At 38.3% G+C, this 21,343-nt stretch overlaps 1 pseudogene; it reads left to right on the top strand.

Moving 5' to 3' along the window:
* Positions 1 to 370: 370 nt before the first annotated feature.
* On the top strand, positions 371 to 2,316 carry LOC132617426 (zeatin O-glucosyltransferase-like; annotated as a pseudogene).
* Positions 2,317 to 21,343: the final 19,027 nt, after the last annotated feature.

The raw sequence follows: 21,343 nt of genomic DNA, 5'->3' as shown, positions 1-21,343 counted from the left end.
CCAAACCTTAAAACAAAATTCATTTCAGCCCCCTAGCCCACCAACAGGCCAAAAATGAAAATAATCTTTTTTAATTTTTTGTTGCTGTTGGTAAAAGTAATGTTATTCTGGTTGATACTCTCAATTTAATTGTCTTGTAGCCCTAAAAAAAAATGTTGTATAATGTATTAAAATGTCCTTTGAATTTTGTGGTTATAAATTTGTCACGTAGGATGTTTGAATTATCAACCTACTAAATATAGAAAGAGACACTCTTTTTGGGACATACTAAAAAATTAAATTAGGACGGAGGGAGTAATATATTTTGTTATAAGCTTTATAATAATAATAATAATATTCGATTTAAATAGAGGGAGTCGTAAACCGGAACTAATTCAATTTGTTTTGCGTCTCTTCAATGGCTGCCAACACTAATATTGATGTAGCTGTGGTCATGGTGCCCTTTCCTGAATATGGACACCAATCTCCATTTCTCCACCTTTCCCGTCTTATCTCTTCCTATAATATACCAGTTCACTATGTCAGCATTGGTGCACGAAATCATGAACTAAAGCTTCGACAACAAAACGACCAATTGCCCAACATACAATTCCACGACCTTATAATACCTGAAAACAATAATTGTGCAAATGAGGAAGATTATTTGTCCTACTTTGAATCCTTGAACCTACTTGGTGGGCCCATCTGCGAAATTTGTCGTGCACTTTTAATTAGCAGTAGTTGTAGAAGAGTGGTGGTCATCCATGACTCCATAATGCTATCAGTTGTTGAAGGCATGATTTCAATAGCTAATGTGGAGACACACATTTTCCACGTCATCTCGGCTTTCACTGTTTGTTCATTGTTCAAGCAAGTTAGTAACGATGATGACAACGATGACGAGTTGTTCTTACCTTTGCAATCCCACATGCCGTCCATGGAGAGCTGTTACAAGAAGGAGATGTCGGAATTTGTAAAAATGCTACGTCATTGGACCTTTAAATCTGGAGATATCTTCAATACATGCAGAGATATAGAAGGTCCTGTTAGTATTCGCCTTAAATTTTCTACCTTATTGAAATTCTATCATAATTGTGTTTTACTTTAAAAAAATTTCTTGGTTATCAAACCATATTTATAAAGATTATGCCTCTTTTAATAAATTACCCCCTCTATTTCAAAAGTCTTCCTTTATTTCTTAAACTTTGTGCTAAGTCAAAAGAGGATAATCGTTTTGGGACGAAGGAAATATCTTTTATTGTCTGATTTGTCGCCGTTTAAAGTTTGCAACTATTAGCTCATGCATGACGCACATTGTTGTTATTTTGATTTCAACAAGTATCTATCTCGACGCACTCGCTTAACGAAGCGACAAGCCAATCTGGGGTCTTGGTCCAGCAATTAATCATGTCAATATTGTCTATAACCACAACCACACCCACGACGATGATTCTTCCTCACCTGATAAAATATTAAGCCACAGATGCATTGAGTGGCTTGATAAACAACCCAAAAACTCCGTCATCTACGTTTCATTCGGAACAGTAACCACCTTCTCACCTGAACAAATCAACGAGCTTGCCCTTGGTCTTGAACGGTCCGAGCAGAATTTCGTTTGGGTTCTAAGAGAAAAGGATAAAAAAGGGAATGACATGACAAAAGACATTTCGAAAATGGAGCTGCCAGAAGGGTTTGAAGATAGAGCAGCAAAAAGAGGAATAATCGCGAGAGAATGGGTCCCACAGTTAGAAATTCTAGCACACCCTTCCACAGGTGGTTACTTGTTTCATTCAGGATGGAATTCTTTCTTTGAGAGCGTTACCATGGGAGTGCCTATGGCAACTTGGCCTATCCATTCAGATAATCCCTTTAATGATGTGCTTATAACAAAGGTTTTGAAAGTTGGTCTAGTTGTGAAGGAGTGGGCACACAAAGATGAATTGGTGAGTTCAAATACAATTGAAAATGCCGTGAGAATTTTGATGAATTCCCCTGACGGGGAAGAGATGAGGCAAAGGGTGGTCCAGTTCAGCCAAGCTATCAAGATTTCCATGAAAGATGGTGGTGCCACGAAGAAGGAAACGGAATCTTTCATCGCTCACATCACCAGATAACTAAGTACTGATCATGTTTTAAAGGACGTCGTTATCATGATGAATTAATAGGTACGTGATGCAGGAGAATATCTTTGTTGAATCATTTTGAATAACTGTTTTTATTACATTAATTATGATGGTGGTTTTGGTGAACAATCTGTGGATGTTGGGTGTATGTTGTATTCGTATGTCAAGTCATGTGTGTATGTTACTGGTTATGGAGTAATTAATGTATGTCTAATATATGTGGCGTCACAGGCGGATCCAGGATTTGAAGCTTGTGGGTTCTCAACTAGCAGCGTCTGTTGTTACTGGGTTCTCAGCTCAAATTTCTTATATATTTGAAGAGTTTCACATTATAAATACAAGGTTCGGATAAAAATTGTGGATTCCCGTGAACCCACATGCAATGGTGTGGATCCGCCCCTGTGTGTCGTGTGTATATTGGGTGTATGTCATATGTAAACCCTAATAGTAGTAGTAAATATATGAAGAGTTTCGACACTCCACCAGCCCAAACATTATTATTGCATGGTCCACCGTTGGATTGTCACCCCAACTGTAGGAGTGAACTAACTTTAAAAATCAATCGGTGGAAATAATGTACGGGGGAGAAATGATTGTTTAGTCCATTATAATTTTTTTTTAATTTTATAATCCTTTGACAAGAGATAATCATCCTGTGTAGGTGGACTCCACTACAGAATTGAATAATGACAACACCTACTTTGTGACATAATTGCAAAAGCCATCCACTCGTGCAGAACAACATCTACTGATATTAACGCCACAAAGAAAGTTCATCTTAAACGCAACACCTGCATATTGAGGCAACATAAATTTATACACCCTCCGTCTCAAAATAAGTGTCATCTTAACAAAAATCATGTCGATTAAGAAATCAATAAATACAATGTGAAGTTTATTGAACTTTCCCTAATCCCTAGTTATTACATGTTTTTTGAAAATTGACCAATATTAAAGAGGACCGTCTCTTTAATGTTATTAGTTGGAAACACTTGCCAATATTTATATCTTAAATTCCTAAAATGACTCTTATTCTGTGACCTTTTTTTTTTTTGCTAAGACGACACTTATTTTAAAACGGATGGAGTAGTATACTACAAAGGGAGAAAATTTGGCCATGCATTAATCTCAAGATCGAGTCCCACGAGGTTGAAATCGTGACAATGCAAAAAGTTTAATGTGTCTCACGCTATTGATACTCCCTCATCTCATATTACTTGTCCACTTTTCCCTTTACACGCCCCTTAATAAATCATAAATAATAAGTGCATTTTTGCTACTTTACCCTTATCTGTCTCTCCAATAAGTTACACTTTAATCAATATTGATTATTTTCAAAAACACTTCATACTAAGGGTAAGATGGGAAAGACTTAATTAATTCTATTTCGATTTTGTAAATTGACAAATAATTTGAGACATATTTTTAGTAATGTGGACAAGTAATATGAGACGGAGAGATTACTAATTGTGTGAGGGTTTCTTTTTGTTTCATACTCCTTGCAGTCATTTTACTTGTCGTCTATACTAAAATAGATGGTCCTAAATAGCTGCCATATTAGAAGATCAAGAGATAATTAAGTACATTATTTTACCCTCAGTAATAATTATTCTTGGAAATAATAAACATTGACTGATTAGTATAGAAAACCTATTGAAGAGCATGTACACATACTCTAATATTGTGATTGTTTAGACTAACTCACTTCCATTACTACTATGTCTACAATTATTTATTGAATTGAGATTAAGGGACGTGTAAAAAAAAATGTGACAAGTGGATTGGAGGGAGTATCATATCTAGTTACAAGTATAATCGATTTATTAATATTTTTTTAAATGAATTTTCGCCCGTTTCTAATAAAATCAAGAATGAACGTTCACCAATTTCTAATAAAAAAATCAAGCGACGGAAGACCCTTATATAATTTAAAGATACTCTTAATTCTTAACATAGTGTGATATTATTCTCATTTACCAAAAGTTTGTACATTATTTTCTTTAAAAGACCTCACTGATAGATTATGTAAATATTAGTTAGAATATTTTGTAGTCTGCTATTTTAGGTTAGAATATTTTGTATATTTTGTAATCTCCTATTTTAGGTTAGAATATTTTGTATATTAACCAATTCAAGGAATGAAAGGAAACACGAAAAATATTTCCTACATGGTATCAGATTAGGGTTTCTTTCTTCTTCCTCCTTCCGCTATGCCCTAGTCCCTCTTTCTTCTTCCTCTTTCCGTCGCCCCTTTTTTTTTTTCTGCCATGGCCGACGTAACTACCACTCCGGCTAAGCCTTCGTTCCACCCGGCCCTCGCAGTCTCGAATATCAAGAATCACATCTCTGTTACTCTTGAGATGGAGAACTCACAATATGGAACGTGGGCCGAGCTTTTCAAAATTCATGCTCGTTCTCACAAGGTCCTTCATCACATCATTCCTCCACCTAAAGGTAAGGAGAAGCCGGCTCCCAAAACTGACGTGGAAGTCGAATTATGGACGACCATTGATGCCACCGTGCTTCAATGGATATATCGACAATTTCGAATGATCTGTTAAACACCATCATCGAACCAGACGCTACTGCCATGGACGCTTGATTCGCTTGCGTGATATATTCCAAGATCATCAAACCTCTCGTGCAGTGACTCTCGAACAAGAATTCACGACGACTTGTATGGAGGATTTTCCCAATCCCTCCGCCTATTGCCAACGACTAAAGAGCCTTGCGGATCAACTGAAAAACGTCGGGGCTCCCGTGACGAATAGCCGCCTTGTCCTTCAACTGGTTTCGGGTCTCACTGAAGCGTACAAAGGGGTTGGGACACAAATTCGCCATGCAAAGCCGCTCCCCCCATTCACAGAGGCTCGGTCTTCCCTTGTTTTGGAAAAACATAAACTTGCGGCAATGGTGTCTCACAGGACTAGTTCGGCTATGGTAGCCACGGTTGACGACGCGCCACTGCCCTCAGACAACACAAGCTCACGCCGAGGGAAACCCAAAAATTCCCGCGGCCAAAATTCTGGAGCTGGTCGTAAGGGAAGCTCTGGCCGTGGCTCAGGCGGCGAAAAATTCACCAGCGGACGTGGTGGTTCAGCCCGTAGCAGCGACGGTCAGCAGCCAGCGGGCTTCCCTTCGCAGTAGTGGACTGCCGGCCAGTTTGGTCACTGGCAGTGGGTCCCGCAGCCTCGCTGGACTGCTCTTCCCCCCTGCCCGTACCCGACGACCTCTTGGGCTCATCCCCCGCCTGTCCCGCCATGGCAGCAGGGTATATTGGGCCCTCCTCCAGCCCAGTAGCTCTACACGGCAGCAGTGGCCCCTCATGGGTCGTATATTCCAACTGACATTGAGTCCGCAATGCATACCATGACCTTGAACCCGCCTGATCAAAATTGGTACATGGATACCGGGGCCACTTCTCATATGACCTTCTCGGACGGTATCTCTCGTCTTATTTTAATTTGAGCAATCAAAATAATGGTATTGTTGTGGGAAATGGTCATTCGATTCCAATTCGCGGTTGTGGTCATACTAGTTTGCCTCCCCCAAACCCCCCTTTATCCTTACGGAATGTCTTACATGCTCCTAAACGCATTAAGAATTTAATTTCAGTCAAGAAGTTTACTACTGATAATTCTGTGTCTGTTGATTTTGATCCATATGGGTTTTCTGTGAAGGATCTCCAGACAGGGATGCACTAATGCGGTGTGATAGTCGGGGAGATCTTTATCCAATCACCACTATCAAATATCCAACCACCACTCCATCAACCTTTGCGGCGTTGTCCTCTCCCTTTTGACATGATCGTTCGGGTCATCCGGAAAATTCTATTTTAGATTGTCTTAGGCATAATAAAAGCATTGAATGTAATAAATCTAGTCATTCTAGTATTTGTCGTTCTTGCGTTCTTGGTAAACACGTTAAGTTGCCGTTTGATTCTTCTATTTCCGAAACTTTGATGCCATTTGGTATTATTCATAGTGATTTGTGGACCTCTCTCGTGTTAAGTTCATTGGGTCATCGGTGTTATGTTCTTTTTTTTGGAAGATTTTTCAAAGTTTTTACGGACTATTCCTTTAGCTAAGAAACCCGATGTTTATGCGAAATTCTTGGCTTTAAAAGCCCACATTCATACCCAATTTGAACGTCATATTAAAAATGTCCAATGTGATAATGGGAGGGAATATAATAATGGACAATTTGGGAAATTTTGTGAGTCTAATGGGATGTCCTTTCGTCTTTGTTGTCCACATACGTCATCACAAAATAGGAAAGCCAAAAGAAAAATAGATCTATCAATAATATCACTCGGACTCTCCTTGCTCATGCCTCTCTCCCCCTTTCGTTTTGGCATCACGCCTTACAAATGGCAACATATCTTCTTAATATTTTACCAAGCAAATTATTGGATCATGTTTCTCCTCTTCAAGTGCTATACTAAAGAAAGTTATCCTACTCTCATCTTCGGGTTTTTGGGTGTTTATGCTATCCCCTCTTTCCTTCTCCGACTATCCACAAATTGCAAGCCTGGTCTACACTGTGTGTCTTTTTGGGGTATCCTACGAATCATAGGGGATATAAGTGTTATGATTTATCGTCCAACAAAATCATTATTTCTCGTCACGTGATGTTTGATGAGAATGTTTTCCTATTTTCCAATTTACATTCTCCCACTTCAACTACTTATGAATTTTTGGATTATGAGATTTCGCCACTTTGGTTGCATCATATGGCTAATGATCTAGTTAATAGGCCCAGCCCACCCCCGCTGCACCCGTGACCCAACCGACTGCCCTCCTCCCACCGTGGCACCCGTGACCCAGCTGACTGCCCCCTCCTACCATGGCACGTACTGCCACATCCCCTTAGTTGGCAGCCGCCTCCCCTATAACACCTAACCTTCTCCCCTCTGCCTTGGGCCAACAGCACTCGGCTCCGTCTCTCACACCTATACGAACATCACCCTAGCCGCCTCGATATACCAATCCACCTCGAATGGTGACCCGGAGTCAACATGGTATTTTTAAGCCAAAACGTACGTTTAACTTAAATACCATGGTTACGAAATCCCCTCTCCCTCGTAACCCTGTGATCTCCCTTCGTGACCCGAATTGGAAAATGGCTATGAATGATGAATTTGATGCTTTTATTAAAAATAAAACGTGGGAGTTAGTGCCCCGTCCACCTAATGTGAATGTTATTCGTTCTATGTGGATTTTCACTCATAAATAAAAGTCTAAGAGTGATTTTGAGAGGCATAAAGCCCGTCTTTTAGGTGATGGAAAGACTCAACAGGTTGGCATTGATTGTGGTGAGACCTTCAATCCGGTGGTCAAGCCGGCTACGATCCGTACCGTTCTCAGTCTTTCATTATCAAAGAAATGGCCTATTCATCAGCTAGATGCCAAGAATGCTTTCTTACATGGTGAGCTCAAGGAAACAGTGTATATGCATCAACCTCTGGGTTTCAGAGATCCCACTCATTCGGATTATGTATGTTTACTCTGTAAGTCCTTATATGGACTTAAGCAGATTATGTCTCTTCTCTTGGTTTTTCAAACAACAAATTTGACAATTCTTTGTTCATGTACAAAAAGGGGTCCGATATGGCATACATTTTACTTTATGTTGATGATATTATTCTCACTGCTTCTTCAAATTCTCTCCGATGCTCCATTATGGCTCTCCTTGCCTCGAAATTTGCTATGAAGGATTTGGGTCCTTTGAATTATTTCCTTGGCATTCATGTCACTCGCCATAAGGATGGCCTATTTCTGTCGCAACGCATGTATGCCGAAGAAATCATTGATGAGCTGGGATGTCTTCTTGTAAGGCTACTTCTACTCCGGTTGATACCAAACCGAATGTGAGCTGTCATACCCCATTTTAACCGGGTTTAATTAGAAGTACGACATATTGGTGATTCCTCTTTTTGTTCATTTGTTTTAAGGAGTCGCCACCTAATTATTTATGGTGAATTAGGACACCTAAAGTTTATTAAAGTTATGTTTAAAGTTAAATCTGTTTAAGGTCTACGAAACTTAAGATTCTAGGTAAGGGTTCAATTAGTCTAAAGGGAAGGTATTAGGCATCCTTTAAGACTCATTAACAATGGTTAACCGACCGAACTTATAATTAATTAGGCTAAGTGTAAAAATGTGAACATTTTATGAAAGAAAGTATGTTGAAGATCTATTTTATAGCGTGTAAATTGGTTAACATGATGTTTTAACAAAAGGCCAATATGATTTTGAAATTAGAACTTTGGTTTGAAGACTTAGAAAAGTTTTGGTAAAAAATGGGCTTAGGATTGAATACCAATTTTTAATAATTGACTAACTCGATTAGATGTAGAAAGAAAAATATGTCTCGCTCTTGGAGTTGTTAAACGTCCCAGAAAAATGATACAAAAGAGAGTTTTACAAAAACGTTACTTTTATAGCATATCTTCCCTTCTAACGAAGAAAAAACAATGTTGAACTTACGAGGAACAATTAAACTCACTTGGTTTAAGACTTAAATTCACTAATTGAGGCATCCTAATATAAAATAGGATCGGTTAAACATAAACAGCTAAATATTTATCATAATCACACAGTTAGGCAAATGTTAGTCACACAAGTCATTTAAATCACGCCAGCCAATAAACAAAGTGACACTAAATGATTTTAGCCATCTTCGGCTTTCACAAAGGGATAATGATGCGCAGTTCTTTGTTCGAGCAAAGTGAAAAATGAAGACGGTGGATGATATGTGGACTCCGTAGGAAATGTCGATGAGTCTCAAAGTGAAAATCTTCGGCTCCGGTGTACATGCCAAACAAAGAAAGAAATGACGAAGTTAGAGAGAAATCTTACTGTCAAAAGGTATTAAAGAACCAAGCAGTAAATCATACCATGATTTTCATATGAGAATATATATGAAGACCTTAGCATATATTTCGTATACTCAAACAGATTCCGATACCAAATGTGACCGACTATAACATATATGAAAGAAGAACTATGTTTTCTAATGACCAAGTATGGCAGTCTATATTTTTTAATATTAAGTTTATCCGAGATACAACACGGCGTCAAGTATAGCAACTATCTTATGTTTGACTGTGGCATTTATTCATCTTCGAATTCCCTAATAAGCACAACATCAAGTGATGCATCTGTTAATTTCAAGTCCCACAATAAACTTGCATCAAACATAGTATCTACTCATTTTGAATACAGTTGTCATTAGCCTTAAAGATGCAGCAATAGTGTGTCTAAACGCAGCAGTGATTCAGCTAAAAAAATGCAGTGGTTCATGGCTCGAAAGTACAACAATAAAGTGGCTAAAACTACAGCAGTTCATGACTGTAAGTAAGGCAGAAAATGACTGAAATACAACACTTCATGGCCCAAGGTGAAGCAGCGAAATGGCTAAAATGCAGCAGCAGTTCCAGCCCTAACTAGGCTTCAGAATTAAATAGCCAAGTCCATCAAAGTAGAGAGATTTTTACTCTTTCTCTAATCCTTAAAACTGAGACATCTTCATTAAGCAAGAATGGTTTCATAGAGCAAGTGCATACATTCATCCAATTTACACAATGTCCTCAGGTGAGTACAAACAAATCCAATTTACTAAAAAATGATCAAATAGCACTCGACTAGCATGTTTCGTCAATAAAGAAATTTCAAATATCATCACGAGACTCAGAAAGTCACTTGTACAGATTTAAAGTGGCTAAAACTGAGCTTTTAAATGCTTAGAATCTTTTGAACCTATTCTGTGATTTGGCAATATTAGGGCCAAGCAGCAAGTTAGAGGTGACAACCTCATAGTTTTCTTTATATTGTTAATACTGGCTAGGACTCTCTCATATCATCAGTCTATTATCTTGCCTCGTTTTAAAACCTAGCACAAAGGATTATCAGTATTTTAGGGTTCTAAATTCCTTGACCTTATTTCAGTGGTTCAGCTAAGTAAACGGAGGCCACAAACCATATCACACAAATAATTTCCCAACAACTCCACCACAGACAGGCTAAAGGAGATATTTAGAATCACAAATTTGGAGGTCACACCATCTTGTGTATGCATAGCATTAGCACAGGATATACTAATCCAATCACTTATCTATACTAATCATAAGCAAGGAAGAAAATGCACCTTTCCAGCTTAAAATTATCCCCTTAACCATAGTAACATATGTTTACATCACATTATGCACTTAAAGGGACAACTTCAACTAACAGAGGATCAAACTTGAGAAAAACAATTAGTTGCATACTTGGTTCACCCCTGTAAGGTTATATCAACACATGATTACTAGTTAACTAATTTATATGTTCATATATACAAATCAAACTAATCCAAGAAACACAGGTATACATGCTCACTGGTATCCTAGCAGTTAGACTTGAACAAATCTAATTAACTAGTCCTAGGCATAAACAACGTGCTTGATACATACTTACCAACTTAAACCAAACAAATACATAAGTACATGCTAGAACTAGGTCAAACAGTAATAACAAGCATATAAAATGCGCCGATATCTAAACTAATCTAGGTAGTAACAGTAAGCACACATTTAAGTGAAATGGTAACAACGAGACATCAAAACATGAATTTTCTATGCTAACATAATTTTAACAAACGATAAGTCAAAATAGCATCATATTTTACGTGTTGGTGGTGCAATGAACAGGACGTCGAGGTCTCGAATCTACACTCTAACTCGAACGAACCCGAACTCGATTAAAGTAACTAAAGTTCCAAAATGAAAAAAATGAAAATAGAGTAACTGTTGATCGCGGCTAAAGTTCACCGGAAAATGAAAATTAAGTTTGGAATATGGTTTGTATCTGTCAAAGAAACTGAATCCGTTTTCTCAAAATTTGAAAAAAAATCCCTCAAAACCTTGAATCCCCTTTTTTCAAAAATCTGAAAATCCTTCAAAATACTCCCAATCCCCTTTTCTAAAACAATGTTCCGTCCTTGAAACGTCTCAAGACAGTCCCATTTATAGGGTTTCGATTCGATTTTAAAAAAAAAAAAGAGAGGAGCGTATGAGAGAAGGAGTGGGGGACAGAGCGTGGGGGGCAAGGGAAAGTGGAGATGGCAGAGGCGTGGGGGGACAGAGGTGAGTGGGAGAGAGTGTGAGGAGAGAGGAAAGAAAGGGAAGGCGGCGAAGTGGGAGAGAGAGGAAGAGAAAGGGAAGGCGGCGGGTGAAGAGGAGAAGGGAAAAAGAAAATGAAAGAGGAAGAGAGGTTAGGGGTAGGGCTGAAGGTTTTCTGTTTGTCGTACTGGGCCGGGTCAAATCCTTAAATGGATTGGGCTCGGTCCAGATTAAAATGAAAATAGAAATGGGGCCTTCATACAAGTATATATACTTGATATACAGGTATACGCGTGTATATCAGTGTACATAAGCACATATACACGATGACTTGACACTTGTTTTAATTAGTAACCAGAGTTTAAGAAAAGACTAATTAATTTAGACTCTTAATCGTGACTAAACAAAGTTAATTAAATGCACCGAATTAATATTTTGAATTTCTAAATTACATCACATATGTTATGCAGTAATAATAATAATAATAATAACAATAATAATAAATTTCATAATTAAATTTAATATAATTACCTTATCATTAGTATATAATCAGAGTAATAATAGAGTAAAATATTACCTAAGTTATATCTCATGATCAATATATAGTAAGTAAGTAGCGATGCGCAACGTATTAATATTTAACAATATAGTAGTAGAAGTGATAAGGTATTCAATTTATTAATCACTTATAAGCTCAAGGAATGAATTAAAAAAAAAAGAGGGACAAAATTGGGTGTCAACAGATGCCCCTCTTCGACCGGAGACGATGTAAGAGTCTTCGGGCGAAGAAGTTGACGTAGTAGCCAATTTTGTTCCGACCAACAAATACGAACTTGAGAAAATATGGGTTGGGAGAATTGGTCGAAAATATTATGAAGGCAGAAGGAATTTAGGATGTTGGGAAGCGAAGGTTGAAGGAGTATTGAAAGGTGTTAATGATTTGAAAATATGTTGGATGAGATGTCATTTGTATCCTCGCGGGTCAAAGACAGATGACGACAGTGTTTGAGAATGGACCGTATGTTTATAGCTCCAAATTATAAATGTGGTGCACAACACACCCATAAGTAGGACTCTACTAGACACGATGTAAATTCTCCAAAATGCCCCAGCGTTGAGCTATGGAGACACTGGGATATAGAAAAGGATACGAGATTGTGAAAAGAGTTGATTGAATAGAGTCTTAGAAATGTATATGAAAGAAATGTTTTGGATAACCTACGTATCACATGTTTGTGGACATAAGCGGAGTCGAGTTCGAGAGTAGATTCGTGACCTTTGCTTGTGAGTTTGATATTCCTCTTCAGCAAATTTGCCCCAGTTCACTGCGTAAGATAAAGTTTCACGTTGCGCTGTGTCTCTGCAGATTGTACTTTCTGCCAAAACTGAAATTCATGTCAAAATTAGTAATAAAGTTGAAAGTGTAAAATTATAAGGAGTGTAAAATGATAGTAAATATGAGTGTGGGAATGAAGATGAAGCCGTGTGGCTTATAATGAGGCGGTGTGGCCAATGTTGTCTCTGGTTGTCTTCAGGGGACTTGAATGAGTGTGTGACATGTATGCCGAGGATGTAATAATATCTCCAGTTGTATTTGGAGACTTTAATAATAATGATAAAGTCTCCGGCTGTCTTCCGGGACTCGGTGATAAACGATGCCTGTGGAATTTTAAGGTAAAGCCATTAAAATAGGTAAAGTGGATGGTAAAGTAAAGTAATAAAGTAGAGAGTAAAGTAAAAGTGTAGCCGTTTGGCTTATGCAGATGAGACTGTATAGCCGAATGATGCCCCCGGTTGTCTTCGGAGACTCGACGCCAATCCTGTAAAATTCAAGATAAAAATGTGAATTCTTATTTTAGGGTGGAAGGACCCAATATGTCCTATTTTAGGGTGGACGAACCCGATGTATCCTATTTTAGGGTGGACAAACCCATGTATGTCTCCGGTTGTTTTCGACGACATGATGCATATGCCGTGTGAGGCATTTAAAGAAATGATATCCTATTAAAGGCGGACGAGCCTAAAATGTCCTATTAAAGGCGGACGAGCCAAAAGTGTCCTATTAAAGGCGGACGAGCCTAAAGTGTCCTATTAAAGGCGGACTAGCCTAAAATGTCCTATTAAAGGCGGACGAGCCTAAATGTCCTATTAAAGGCGGACCAGCCTAAATGCTGTGCGTTTGCGAACAATGATATTGTCCCTTTGCAGGGCATTTGAAAGTAATAATGCAATGCCGGTGCGGTGCCTTTGCAGTGCGGGCATTTGAAAGCAGTAGTGCATATGCAGTGCGGGCATTTGAAGAAATGATGTCCTATTAAAGGCGGACGAGCCTAAAGTGTCCTATTAAAGGCGGACGAGCCTAAAGTGTCCTATTAAAGGCGGACGAGCCTAAAATGTCCTATTAGAGGCGGACGAGCCTAAAGTGTATAGTTATCCTCGGAGTGTGATATTGATTTCTACAAAATTTAAAGTAAAGTCATTAAAGTATTTAAAATAAATAATAAAACGGAGAGTAAAGTAACAGTCAGTTCGCTCGGCTAATGATATTGATAGTATCGTGACAGGCCAAATTAAGGACACGTAATCCTGATTTAATTCGCCTTCAATCTCGTCAACCTACAAAAACAGGTATATAAAGTCATAAAATTATTGTGATAAAAATAAAATAAATTAAAAGATAAAGTTGGAAGTAAAGCCGTATGGCTTTTGAGGCGAGGCCATAATGATCCAAATGATGCTTTTTGGCCCTGATTGATAGACTTGACTGTTGATCTCGCGATTTTAGGTTCCTGCACTCAAAGAAAAATTCTTAGTTTGGGAGGTGGAAGTTGATTCGTGTTTGACTCGAAGCTTGACGTTGTTGGCGCTCCATTCGTCTTGTTTGTTTGGATCTTGCGATCTCCGTTCAAGCCTCGGTAGATGAACAGTAGTGAATCAATTGAAAGAAAGTATTTCATTTTCAGGGTAGGTATGTAAGTATATGTATGAGGAAATATAACTATATATAAATTGTGAAATATATATATGTAAATGTATGTATGTAGGGAAAGATATATATATATATATATATAAATATATGTATGTAAGTTGTAAAATATTTCTACCAACTTCAAATTGTGACATTTCTGAACAATTGAAAGGTCATTTGTCTAAAGTACTTCGTGTCTGATAGTCTTAATATTATCAATGTCTAACTCTGCTCTTGTCTAATCTTTCAAAATATGCCCCAGTTTTGTCCTCGTGGGGGTATACTAAACTTATGTTGTGGTGTGACCGAACCTTATATAGGTTGCCTACGTATCCTACCAAGGAATCAGGTCAGAACGTAGTTCGTAAGGTTCATAAAAAAAATGGTTTGAAATTTTCTCATAAAGGGACCGAACCCGATGTGGATTGCCTACGTATCCCACCAAAGGAGCGTAGTTCTGTTATGTAAATGATAAAGGTTTGTTGCATTTCTAACTAAACATGACTGAGCCATATGTTAATAGTCTACGAATCTCGCCGAGGGAATCAGGCCATATGTAGTTCTCCTTGTATAAGGATTTTTGGATTCTTTGTTGTAATGCAACCGAACCCTATGTGGGCTGCCTACGTATCCCCCCATGGGAATCAGGTCAGCGTAGTTTGTATGCATGCAAATGGGAAAATTCTAACCTAGTATGACCGAGTCCCTATGTGGGCTGCCTACGTATCCACCGAGGAATCAGGTCAAGCGTAGTTCGCACTACGTAAGATTTTTTGGATTTTCTGTTATAATGCAACCGAACCCTATGTGGGCTGCCTACGTATCCACCGAGGAATCAGGTCAGCGTAGTTCGTACGTATTGTTAAAGGAAAGGTTGCAAACTAGGTTGTCTAACCTGACGTCGTACTTTGATTTCTTCTTGAATTGCTAGCTTTCAGGTTTATGTCATCACCTATCGACTATTTCATTTTCTTTCAAAATGGAATCTTGTCTTATCATCTAAATTCTTTGTTATTCTCTCGAGATGTATGTTGTCTATTCGTTCATTTTATGTTGCAATCATAGAGTTGGCAGTTTTGATAAATAAAGTAGAAAATAATAATAATAATAGATGATTAAGGAAAATCAGAAATGCATTCATAGATTTTGCAATTAAGCTTCCAAAAGATGAAGCAAAGCAAACAGAAAAATCGTGCTATAAAAAGTTCACTACATGTTCAATCCACCAAGACTCCCGGCGAATCAGGGACGGAGTACAAGTCTAATTCTTCAAAGTCTCTCCTGGTTCGGCACCCCGTATGGTCGGTGCCTTGGTGTTGTGAGTAGTTGTCTTCACTGGTACTTGTTTTGGATTGTCCCCACGGGAGCAAAAGTTGATGACGTGCCCATCTCCATCTTTCCAATTAGCGTAATGGTCTTTTTCAAATTCTTAACTTCTTCGATAGTTATCATGTTCACGTTGGCATTTTCGTGAGTAGGCAAAGGGATTGTTGTCCACGTTGGGCCGAGCTCCAGTGAGCTGGATTGCTCCCTCCTTAATCAAGGCTTCAATTTTGTTTTTGAGCCCATAACAATCTTCAGTGTCGTGCCCAACAACTCCAGAATGGTATGCACAGCGCTTGGAACCGTTAAACCATTTTGGAATAGGATTGAGAATTTTCCCTTCAATAGGTTGTATCACGTCTGCTGCTTTCATTCTTTCAAACAATTGAGCCAAGGGTTCAGCGAACCGAGTGTAATTACGGGTGTTTTTGGTGTCATGGTTTGGACGGGCTTTATGTGCGGTATGTGGTCGATTTTGGTAAGTGGGAACTTGAACAGTTTGGTATGGATGTAGGTTTTGATAGTGAGGTGCTCGAGGTTGGTGGTAATTTGCTTGGGTGTTGTAGACAGGGTAAGGGAATAGCAGAGCTTGGTAGGGTTCAGCGTAGTGGTAAGGGTAGAAAGACTGTTGTGGATGGTCAAAGTATGTAATGACTTGGTTTGGTTGGTTTAGAGGAGTAGTTGTAGGTGGTGGATTTGTGTTGGTGGGTAAAGGAATGTAAGGAGTATGACCTAGTGATTGATTTGGTGGGTTGATGGGTAGTGGATTAGGAGTAGCATAGATAGTGTAGGTGGGTGGTTGAGTTTGTGGAGGAGTATAGTTAGTGTAAGTGGGTGGCTGACTTTGTGGAGGAGTATAGACGGATGATGGATTTGGTGAATTTGCGGGGGTGATTGGAGGTAAGTTGTTGTTGGTAGGCGTGTTATTTCGTGGAGGGAAATGTTCAGGGATTGGAGATTCGAATGATGGACAACGAGGTGGATTTGGTGCGACAGTTCTGGGTTCGGGAGGCGGACTTTGGAGTGTAACGGATAAGTTGGTCATGTTTCTAACCCGATTTAGCTCTCCACGTAGATCCTCAATCTTTTGAGTCAGGCGGGCGATATGTTCATCCCGTTGAATAGTAGTTCCGTGTTCAGAAGTCTCGGGGGGATTACTAGAGATCACGATGTTTTCCAAACCAGTTGAAATAGATGCGGCTGGATCAGACATAATAATTTCTTTTCCTTGAATAGCCCAACTACGTCGCGGTAATGACGATGTCTTCGACCTTGTGAGGTAAGGATGGTCAGCCAGCTCGAGTGTCAACACGAATCAACTCTTTGGGGAATAAAAAGAAACATAAAGTGCAAATGATGTTAGTCTTATATCTAGGTAAAGTCATGATCACGTAAAGTCAAGTAAGTCATGTAGCAAATAATTCATCGAATAAAGTCAAACAAGTTGTCCAACAAATGTAAATAACGCGTCCTAATATGCATGTGACCTCTTTGTGCCAGAGGTAGGCCTAACGTTTGTTTGAAGGGTAAAGTGTGCCATAATACGTCATCCCATTGCTTTTGATTAATTAAACAAATTCTATTTCCCCAAAATAAAGTACAAAAGTAGTGTAATATTTATTACATGTCAAATGAATACAACATAAAGTGTTTCCTAATCTAAATAAAGTAAATACAATTTCCTATGTCTAAATTTCAGCTCCGTTTTGTGATGTCATTGATCTTCGTCATTCATTGTACTCCAATGCAAATCCATACCTGTCATAGAAACGTTGGTCATTCCCTCCCTCCTAAAGTTTAATTAATTAGAACAAATAGTCAATATTTAGGCACAATTATCCTTCAAACATGCACATAAAGTATGATTAGTGTCACTTGGGGTCGTGAACCCACTTGGACGTTTGGGTAAAGTCATCTAATGGATTTAATACACCAAGGGTATTAAACCTCCTAGGTCATGAAATGTATGCTCTTAATAGAGGGTGTTGGTTTAGCTTTATCTTAGGCTGACTAAGAGTGGGTTTACTAGACGCAAGGTTCCCGAGCGGACTACTCGAGTGAGAAGGCTACGCGGTCTTCGTTATTCGGACACCCCGCGCATATGCCAACTCTCCTAAAATTTGGATTCTACGAAGAAATTTGCGGGTGCGCTAAGCACACCTCGCGTGTACGTGTGATAGTGTGAGTTTTCCAGAAGTGGAGGAAGTATGAACGGAATGACAATTTATCAAAGCAGTAACACTTAAACAGTTTATATCAAACAAACAACTAATAGCATGTAATCAGTTTATAACCAATAAAGTAATTAAAGCAAGCACACAAAGCCTAATTAAAACTAAGTCCGTTATGGTTAGAACTTAAGTTTCCCCAGAAGAGTCGCCAAGCTGTCATACCCCATTTTAACCGTGTTAAATTAGAAGTACGACATATTGGTGATTCCTCTTTTTGTTCATTTGTTTTAAGGAGTCGCCACCTAATTATTTATGGTGAATTAGGACACCTAAAGTTTATTAAAGTTATGTTTAAAGTTAACTCTATTTAAGGTCTACGAAACTTAAGATTCTAGGTAAGGGTTCAATTAGTCTAAAGGGAAGGTATTAGGCATCCTTTAAGACCCATTAACAATGGTTAACCGACCGAACTTATAATTAATTAGGCTAAGTGTAAAAATGTGAACATTTTATGAAAGAAAGTATGTTGAAGATCTATTTTATAGCGTGTAAATTGGTTAACATGATGTTTTAACAAAAGGCCAATATGATTTTGAAAGTAGAACTTTGGTTTGAAGACTTAGAAAAGTTTTGGTAAAAAAGGGGCTTAGGATTGAATACCAATTTTTAATAATTGACTAACTCGATTAGATGTAGAAAGAAAAATATGTCTGGCTGTTGGAGTTGTTAAACGTCCCAGAAAAATGATACAAAAGAGAGTTTTGCAAAAACGTTACTTTTATAGCATATCTTCCCTTCTAACGAAGAAAAACAAAATGTCGAACTTACGAAGAACAATTAAACTCACTTGGTTTAAGACTTAAATTCACTAATTGAGGCATCCTAATATAAAATAGGATCGGTTAAACATAAACAGCTAAATTTTTATCATAATCACATAGTTAGGCAAATGTTAGTCACACAAGTCATTTAAATCACGCCAGCCAATAAACAAAGTGACACTAAATGATTTTAGCCATCTTCGGCTTTCACGAAGGGATAATGATGCGCAGTTCTCTGTTCGAGCAAAGTGAAAAATGAAGACGGTGGATGATATGTGGACTCCGTAGGAAATGTCGATGAGTCTCAAAGTGAAACTCTTCGGCTCCGGTGTACATGCCAAAGAAAGAAAGAAATGACGAAGTTAGAGAAAAATCTTACTGTCAAAAGGTATTAAAGAACCAAGCAGTAAATCATACCATGATTTTCATATGAGAATATATATGAAGACCTTAGCATATATTTCGTATACTCAAACAGATTCCGATACCAAATGTGACCGACTATAACATATATGAAAGAAGAACTATGTTTTCTAATGACCAAGTATGGCAGTCTATATTTTTTAATATTAAGTTTATCCGAGATACAACACGGCGTCAAGTATAGCAACTATCTTATGTTTGACTGTGGCATTTATTCATCTTCGAATTCCCTAATAAGCACAACATCAAGTGATGCATCTGTTAATTTCAAGTCCCACAATAAACTTGCATCAAACATAGTATCTACTCATTTTGAATACAGTTGTCATTAGCCTTAAAGATGCAGCAATAGTGTGTCTAAACGCAGCAGTGATTCAGCTAAAACAATGCAGTGGTTCATGGCTCGAAAGTACAACAATAAAGTGGCTAAAACTACAGCAGTTCATGACTGTAAGTAAGGCAGAAAATGACTGAAATACAACACTTCATGGCCCAAGGTGAAGCAGTGAAATGGCTAAAATGGAGCAGCAGTTCCAGCCCTAACTAGGCTTCAGAATTAAATAGCCAAGTCCATCAAAGTAGAGAGTTTTACTCTTTCTCTAATCCTTAAAACTGAGACGTCTTCATTAAGCAAGAATGGTTTCATAGAGCAAGTGCATACATTCATCATATTTACACAATGTCCTCAGGTGAGTACAAACAAATCCAATTTACTAAAAAATGATCAAATAGCACCGACTAGCATGTTTCGTCAATAAAGAAATTTCAAATATCATCACGAGATTCAGAAAGTCACTTGTACAGATTTAAAGTGGCTAAAACTGAGCTTTTAAATGCTTAGAATCTTTTGAACCTATTCTGTGATTTGGCAATATTAGGGCCAAGCAGCAAGTTAGAGGTGACAGCCTCATAGTTTTCTTTATATTGTTAATACTGGCTAGGACTCTCTCATATCATCAGTCTATTATCTTGCCTCGTTTTAAAACCTAGCACAAAGGATTATCAGTATTTTAGGGTTCTAAATTCCTTGACCTTATTTCAGTGGTTCAGCTAAGCAAACGGAGGCCACAAACCATATCACACAAATAATTTCCCAACAACTCCACCACAGACAGTCTAAAGGAGATATTTAGAATCACAAATTTGGAGGTCACACCCTCTTGTGTATGCATAGCATTAGCACAGGATATACTAATCCAATCACTTATCTATACTAATCATAAGCAAGGAAGAAAATACAGCTTTCCAGCTTAAAATTATCCCCTTAACCATAGTAACATATGTTTACATCACATTATGCACTTAAAGGGACAACTTCAACTAACAGAGGATCAAACTTGAGAAAAACAATTAGTTGCATACTTGGTTCACCCCTGTAAGGTTATATCAACACATGATTACTAGTTAACTAATTTATATGTTCATATATACAAATCAAACTAATCCAAGTAACACAGGTATACATGCTCACTGGTATCCTAGCAGTTAGACTTGAACAAATCCAATTAACTAGTCCTAGGCATAAACAACGTGCTTGATACATACTTACCAACTGAAACCAAACAAATACATAAGTACATGCTAGAACTAGGTCAAACAGTAATAACAAGCATATAAAATGCGCCAATATCTAAACTAATCTAGGTAGTAACAGTAAGCACACATTTAAGTGAAATGGTAACAACGAGACATCAAAACATGAATTTTCTATGCTAACATAATTTTAACAAACGATAAGTCAAAATAGCATCAGATTTTACCTGTTGGTGGTGCAATGAACAGGGCGTCGAGGTCTCGAATCTACACTCGAACTCGAACGAACCCGAACTCGATTAAAGTAACTAAAGTTCCAAAACGAAAAAAATGAAAATAGAGTAACTGTTGATCGCGGCTAAATTTCACCGGGAAAGGAAAATTAAGTTTGGAATATGGTTTGTATCTCTCAAAGAAACTGAATCCGTTTTCTCAAAATTTGAAAAAAAAATCCCTCAAAACCTTGAATCCCCTTTTTTCAAAAATCTGAAAATCCTTCAAAATACTCCCAATCCCCTTTTCTAAAACAATGTTCTGTCCCTGAAACGTCTCAAGACAGTCCCATTTATAGGGTTTCGATTCGGTTTTAAAAAAAAAAAAAAGGAGCGTATGAGAGAAGGAGTGGGGGACAGAGCGTGGGGGGCAAGGGAAAGTGGATATGGCAGAGGCGTGGGGGGACAGAGGTGAGTGGGAGAGAGCCTGAGGAGAGAGGAAAGAAAGGGAAGGCGGCGAAGTGGGAGAGAGAGGAAGAGAAAGGGAAGGCGGCGGGTGAAGAGGAAAAGGGAAAAAGAAAATGAAAGAGGAAGAGAGGTTAGGGGTAGGGCTGAAGGTTTTGTGTTTGTCGTACTGGACCGGGCCAAATCCTTAAATGGATTGGGCTCGATCCAGATTAAAATGAAAAC

This window comes from Lycium barbarum, chromosome 11 (genome assembly GCF_019175385.1).
Source record: "Lycium barbarum isolate Lr01 chromosome 11, ASM1917538v2, whole genome shotgun sequence".
Lineage (NCBI taxonomy): Eukaryota > Viridiplantae > Streptophyta > Magnoliopsida > Solanales > Solanaceae > Lycium > Lycium barbarum.
Note: the sequence above shows the minus strand (reverse complement) of the source record. Positions and strands in the feature narration are given on the sequence as shown.